This window comes from Rhinoraja longicauda, chromosome 30 (assembly GCF_053455715.1).
Source record: "Rhinoraja longicauda isolate Sanriku21f chromosome 30, sRhiLon1.1, whole genome shotgun sequence".
NCBI lineage: Eukaryota > Metazoa > Chordata > Chondrichthyes > Rajiformes > Arhynchobatidae > Rhinoraja > Rhinoraja longicauda.
In genome coordinates, this window is record NC_135982.1 from 13,452,102 (window position 1) to 13,459,890 (window position 7,789).

Genomic DNA, 7,789 nt, shown 5'->3' on the forward strand with positions numbered 1-7,789 from the left:
TACATATAGGTACCAACAATATAGGTAGGATAAGGGAAGAGGTCCTGAAAGGAGAATTCAGGGGGCTAGGAAGAGAGTTAAAAAAAAGGACTTCCAAAGTAATAATCTCAGGCTTACTGCCTGTGCCACGCGATAGTGAGAATAGGAATGGAGTGAGGTGGAGGATAAATACGTGGCTGAGGAACTGGTGCAGGGAGCAGGGTTTCAAGTTTCTGGATCATTGGGACCTCTTCTGGGGGAAGTATGACCTGTACAAAAAGGACGGGTTGCATCTGAACCCGAGGGGAACCAATATCCTGGCGGGGAGATTTGCTAAAATAACTGCGGAGACTTTAAACTAGTACGGTTGGGGGGAGGGACTCAAACACAGATAGCTAATAGGCAGTGTGTGAGGCAGGAGGCAGAAAAGGGAAACACTCAGACCCAATATGTAGGAGAGAAAGAAGGGAAAAGAAATAAACTGAGAATAAGAAATGATGGGTCCCTTAAATGTGTATATTTTAATGCTAGGAGCATTGTAAGAAAGGTGGATGAGCTTAGAGCCTGGATTGACATCTGGAAGTATGATGTTGTGGCGATCAGTGAAACATGGTTGCAGGAGGGTTGCGATTGGCAATTAAATATTCCAGGATTTCATTGTTTCAGATGTGATAGAATCGGAGGGGCAAGAGGTGGGGGTGTTGCATTGCTTGTCAGGGAGGATATCACAGCAGTGCTTTGGCAGGACAGACTAGAAGGCTCGATTAAGGAGGCTGTTTGGGTGGAACTCAGAAATGAGAAAGGTTTAGCAACACTTATAGGGGTGTATTATAGACCGCCAAATAGGGAACGAGAATTGGAAGAGCAAATATGTAAGGAGATAGCAGATATTAGTAGTAAGCACAGAGTGGTGATTGTGGGTGATTTCAATTTTCCGTATATAGACTGGGAATCACATTCTGTTAAAGGGCTGGATGGTTTGGAGTTTGTAAAATGTGTGCAGGATAGTTTTTTGCAGCAATACGTAGAGGTTCCTACCAGAGAAGGGGCAGTGTTGGACCTCCTGTTAGGAAATGAGATGGGTCAGGTGACGGAGGTATGTGTTGAGGAGCACTTTGGGTCTAGTGATCATAATGCCATTAGTTTCAATATCATTATGGAGAAGGTCAAATCTGGACCAAGGGTTGAGATTTTGGATTGGAGAAAGGCTAATTTTGAGGAGATGAGAAAGGATTTAAAAGGAGTGAAATGGAAATTGTTGTTTTATGAAAAGGATATAATAGAGAAATGGAGGATATTTAAAGGTGAAATTTTGAGAGTACAGAGTCTTTATGTCCCTGTTCGGTGGAAAGGAAAGAATAATAAATTGAAAGAGCCGTGGTTTTCCTGGGAAATTGGACACTTGGTTCGGAAAAAGAGGGAGATATACAATAAATATAAGCGGCAGGGAGTAAATGAGGTTTTTGAGGAATATAAAGAATGTAAAAGGAATCTTAAAAAGGAAATTAGAAAAGCGAAAAAAAGATATGAGGCTGCTTTGGCAAGTAATGTAAAAGTAAACCCCAAGGGGTTCTACAGATATGTCAATAGCAAAAGGATAGTGAGGGATAAAATTGGTCCATTAGAGAGTCAGAGTGGACAGCTATGTGCTGAGCCGGAAGAAATGGGGGAGATATTAAACAATTTCTTTTCTTCGGTATTTACCGAGGAGAAGGATATTGAATTATGTGAGGTAAGCGAAACAAGTAGAGTAGTGATGGAAATTAGGAGGATTAAAGAAGAGGAGGTACGGACACTTTTGAAGAATATAAAAGTGGATAAGTCTCCAGGTCCTGATAGGATATTCCCTAGAACATTGAGGGAAGTTAGTGCAGAAATAGCAGGGGCTATGACGGAAATATTTCAAACGTCATTAGAAACAGGGATGGTGCCGGAAGATTGGCGCATTGCGCATGTTGTGCCTTTGTTTAAAAAAGGTTCTAAAAGTAAACCTAGCAATTATAGACCTATTAGTTTGACGTCTGTGGTGGGAAAATTAATGGAAAAGATACTTAGGGACAATATATATAATTATTTGGATAATCAAGGCCTGATTAGAAACAGTCAACATGGATTTGTGCCTGGAAGGTCATGTTTGACTAATCTTCTTGAATTTTTTGAAGAGGTTACCAGGGAAATTGATAAGGGCAAGGCTGTGGATGTTGTCTATATGGACTTCAGTAAGGCATTTGACAAGGTTCCACATGGAAGGTTGATTAAGAAGGTTAAATCGTTGGGTATTAATAGTGAGGTTGCAAGATGGATTCAACAATGGCTGAATGGGAGATACCAGAGGGTAATGGTTGACAATTGTATGTCAGGTTGGAGGCCAGTGTCTAGTGGAGTGCCCCAAGGATCTGTGTTGGGTCCACTGTTGTTTGTCATTTACATTAATGATCTGGATGATGGTGTGGCAAATTGGATTAGTAAATATGCGGATGATACTAAGATAGGTGGAGTAGTTGATAGTGAGGTAGATTTTCAAAGTCTACAGAGAGACTTGGGCCTTTTGGAAGGGTGGGCTGAAAGATGGCAGATGGAGTTTAATGCTGATAAGTGTGAGGTGCTGCATTTTGGTAGGACAAATCAAAATAGGACGTACAGGGTAAATGGTAGGGAATTGAGGAATGCAGTGGAACAGAGGGATCTGGGAATAACTGTGCATTGTTCCCTGAAGGTGGAATCTCATGTGGATAGGGTGGTGAAGAAGGCGTTTGGTATGCTTGCCTTTATAAATCAGAGCATCGAGTATAGAAGTTGGGATGTAATGTTGAAATTGTACAGGGCATTGGTGAGGCCGAATCTGGAGTATGGTGTGCAGTTCTGGTCGCCAAATTATAGGAAGGATGTCGACAAAATGGAGAGGGTACAGAGGAGATTTACTAGAATGTTGCCTGGGTTTCAGCACTTAGGCTACAGAGAGAGGTTGAATAGGTTGGGTCTTTATTCTTTGGAGCGTAGAAGGTTGAGGGGGGACTTGATAGAGGTTTTTAAAATTTTGAGAGGGACGGACAGAGTTGACGTGGGTAGGCTTTTCCCTTTGAGAGTGGGGAAGATTCCAACAAGGGGACATAGCTTCAGAATTGAGGGACAAAGGTTTAGGGGTAACATGAGGGGGAACTTCTTTACTCAGAGGGTTGTGGCTGTATGGAATGGGCTTCCGGTGGAAGTGGTGGAGGCTGGCTCGATTTTATTATTTAAGAGTAAATTGGATAGGTATATGGATAGGAGGGGATTGGAGGGTTATGGTCTGAGTGCAGGTAGATGAGACTAGGTCAGGGAGAATGGTCGGCGTGGACTGGTAGGGCCGGACAGGCCTGTTTCCATGCTGTAGTTGTTATATGTTATAAATAATTTCACTGCACCTTGGTCCATGTGATGATAAAGAACCATTGAACCATGTGTGTTTGGCAGTGTCTGGCATGTTAGCCTCAGCACACGAGATGAGTGGCAATGGAAGAGGGTCCATCTCACACATCTTGCTGGAGCTGAGTTGGAGCCAGCAGCTTATCACTTCTCCAGAGATGATGCACGTTTCTGGTCACACAGTTAATGGTTCACGTCAACAATCCCTTGCCATAATTCATTCTATTTACCTCTCCACAGCTTCCTTGTTGCTCTGTACTGTAGAAATCTCTCCTCCCCTACTCTCCCCTCCGCTCTCCCCCCCATTCCCCCCTCCCCTCCCCCTCCCCTCCCCCCCTCCCCCTCCCTCCAACCCCTCCCTCGACATCCCCCTCCGCCCCCCATTCTCCTCCCCGACTCCATCCCCCTCAACCCCCCTTATCCCCTCTCAATCTCCCCTCCCTCCACCCCCTCCACCCCTTCCCCCTACCCTCCTTCCCCTCCCCCTTCCCCTCCCTCCCACACTCCATCCCCCTCAATCCCCCTTATCTCCCCCTCCCTTCTCCCCCTCCCTTCTCCCCCTCTCCCTCTCTCCCTCCCTCCCCCACTTCCCTCCCTCCTCCCTCCCTCCCTCCACCCCCCTCCCCACTCCCCCTCCCTCCCTCCCCCCTCCCTCCCCCCTCCCTCCCCCCTCCCTCCCCCCTCCCTCCCTCCCTCCCTCCCTCCCTAGTAGATAGATTTAAACTTTAAAATGTGAATAACTTAAAAAATATAACACCAATTTCAATAAAACGTCTTCCATTAGCACCAAAGGGATGATGGTGAGTAAGTTGGGCCTAAAATTGTCACGCTATCGTGTACCGTTTTGGCTGTAGTTCAGGAACAAACTAACAAACAAACGAGAGTTTTAGTATATAGATAAAGCATCCATGTGTGGTTTCCGTGAGCATAAATGATCACATAACTTATGGGCCATCTGTATCGCGTTTATTATTGTGCCATAATAATCATGTCATTGCCACTTCTTCGTCACCAGTAAAGCTGCTCTACTCCTTCGTCCTTTGGGCAACCTCAGACCTTTGGAGAAAATGAAAATCTTGCAGAGCGCAGCATGACATTTAGGCAGGCGCCTCATGGCAACTGCAGTGGAGTGACGCAGAATCCTGGCAAGTTCACATCTCTCTGCGATGTCCGATCTTGCAGGCTCGGACACCTTTGCTCAACACCTGCGCTCGGTCCGCGTTAACCAATCTGATCTCCCAGTGGCTGAGCACTTCAACTCCCCCTCCCATTCACAGTCTGACCTTTCTGTCATGGGCCTCCTCCAGTGCCATAGTGAGGCCCACCGGAAATTGGAGGAACAGCACCTCATATTTCGCCTGGGCAGCTTGCAGCCCAGTGGTATGAACATTGACTTCTCCAACTTTAGATAGTTCCTCTGTCCCTCTCTTCCCCTCCCCCTTCCCAGATATCCCTCTATCTTCCTGTCTCCACCTATATCCTTCCTTTGTCCCGCCCCCCCTGACACCAGTCTGAAGAAGGGTCTCGACCCGGGTCTATGTTTATCTATATAGACCCATTCCTTCTCTCCTGAGATGCTGCCTGACCTGCTGAGTTACTGCAGCATTTTGTGAATAAATACCTTCGATTTGTACCAGCATCTGCAGTTATTTTCTTATACTATATATTCCCCTGCAACAGTGATTCCCAAAGATGGTCACGGCTGCAGATCTTCTTCCACCTTTGGTGGGTGTGAGACCCTCTGCGGACATGGCAATATTACTGCAAGTGCCCCCTTCGAGATGTGGCCAAGGCCTCCCGCTGGTGACTAAGTGCCGGTTACTATGGCGGGAGTCTCAGACTGAACTGGAAATCAGTGTGCAGCAAGAACAATGAGCATCTGCATGCTGTTACAGGTCACCAGCAGCAGCCGTTGATACGATCTCCCCCTGTGGTGCCATTGATTCCAGCACCTGTGAATGAATAGATAAAGAGAAACACTTACACCAGACCACCACACCCAGCTGTGATAAGGTTTAGAGGGATACAAGCTAAACATGGGAGAATGGAACTAGCCTAGATGGGGCATCTTGGTTGCCATGGACAAGTTGGGCTGAAGGATCATCTTTCCTGGGCGTTCTGTCAAGAGCCCCGCTAAAATCTAAGTCCACATCAAATGCATTGCACTCGTCAGCTCTCCTTGGTATCTTCCCGAAGAATTTAATCCTAAATCAGATGCATCCTTACTTTAACAGATCCACTTTGGCCATCCCTGATTTATCTGTAGATTTGCAAATGAAGATTTATGTTGTCCCATTAATCTGCCTACCATCAAAGTCGATCCAATGATTTTAAACAACAGTGCAATATTTGCAGTTTTCAGACAGCTCTCCTGCAGATAGATTATCTGAAAATGATGATCAGAATAATCAGTAATATCCCCCCACCCCCCCACCCGTGTTTCTTTTAACAGGCTAGGAAATATTTTCTTTGAACGCAAGAACATCAATTTTTCATGCTTCCTCTTTTATCCGGTCCAATATTAAGGACTCTTCCTGCTCATCTATCTTTTGTGCCGGCAGCTGCAAACTATTCATGAAAAGCTCTTCCTACATCCTCTGCTTCTACAGGCAGTATCTGTTTAATTCTTAATGGGGCCCGCTCTTCCTTCACTATCTTGATAAAAAATAGTCACGTTTCCATCAGAGGCAGCCAATTAGCTCATCGAGTCTACGCCAGCTTTCGGAACAATCCCCTCCATTCCTTTCCCCCGCATTTCAGTGAATGCCATTCTCTCTCAATACCCATCAATTCAACCAGATTCCCCTTTGGCCCATTTATGAGGTGTAATTTACAGCTAACAATTAGCCTGCCACCTTTTGGATGTAGGAGGCAACTGGAAGACATGCAAACTCCACACAGTTGACACTGGAGGTCATGATAGAACTTGGATCAATGGAGCTGAAATGCAGCTGTACCACCCGCTGCGGCACTGCGGTGCCTTCTTGTTCTTCGTTCAAAGTGCAAAATGTCTTCGGATGTTTTTGATGGTAATTTTTCAAGACCAGCCTTTATTTTTGCCTTTCGACTTTTGGTGCTGCACCCAGGATTTCTGTTGCATTCATCAAAGTCAATCCAATGAGCATGTTCTCACCCCATTTATAAAAAAACAGTGTAAAAGAAAGTTTGGATAAGCTTGGATACTGGGACGAGGCAAGAGAGGGGCTGAGATCAACGATCAGTTGGATTGGAGTGGTGGGACCAGGGTTGAGGGTTCTGGATCAGTTCTAGATTTCTTGATAATTTGGAGTTTGTGGAAGGTGACCTCAGAGAATGGCGGTGGGGATGGAGGAGATGGTGGTCCAGAAGTGAGATAACTTAGATCCCTGGGCCTGAGCATCACTAAAATATCTCCTAAAAGCACACACACCTCCAAACTGACCTAAGTTCACTGAGGTAAAGGTTAATTCCATAGGGAATAGCGTCAACAAATGTATAACGGTCTGATCTGTACAAATGTCACACACAACAGCAAGTTTTCAGTCGGAACTAAAGATAGCCGTGACTCTACCCTAAAGATACATCACAATTGCCTTCCAATTTGGAAATACAGGTGCTCCTCAACGTACAACGGGGTTACGTTCCGATAAACCCATTGGAAACCGAAAATATCGTACGTTGTAAATGCATTTAAATACACCTGATCACGTGGCCGGAAGCGAGGTGCGGGTCGCTGCCGTTGCCCAGCGTTTGCACCGTTGTAAAGTCGAAATATCGTACGTCGAAGCATCGTTAGTTGGGAAGCACCTGGAGTCAACTGTGACCTATCTGGTATTGCACTGAGAGCTTCTGGGACATTGCACTCTGTTGCCAGAAATTAATTCAGAAATTAAAGGCAGGGTGAAAACTATTGCTACTTTTCTATGGTGCATTTAATAACAGAGGCAAGAGGAGGAAGAGGCCATTGGGCCCATCTACCCTGCTGCATGGTATTGACAGGGGATGAATATCTAGTCTGATGCAACAGCGATCAATCCTTTAATTTGTTTACAGTCATTTACAATTGTAATGAATGATTTTGGTGAAAAGACAGATTGTGATATAACCGGGTTTTCTGATGATAAAAGCTGGTTGGGATCATGGGGGACCAAAGTGTCTGAAGGCGACCTAGTAACATGGCGGCAGTGCTGCTGCCTTACAGGGCCAGAGACCCAGGTTCGATCCTGACTATGGGTCCTTGTCTGTACGGAGTTTGTACATTCTTCCCGTGACAGCATGGGTTTTCTGCAGGTGCGCTGGTTTCCTCCCACATTCCAAAGACACGCAGGTTTGTAAGTTGCTCTGTAATTGGCTTCTGAAAATTGTCCCTAATTTGTAGCTGAGGAATAGTGTGCGGATGATCGCTGGTCGGCATGGACTCAGAGGC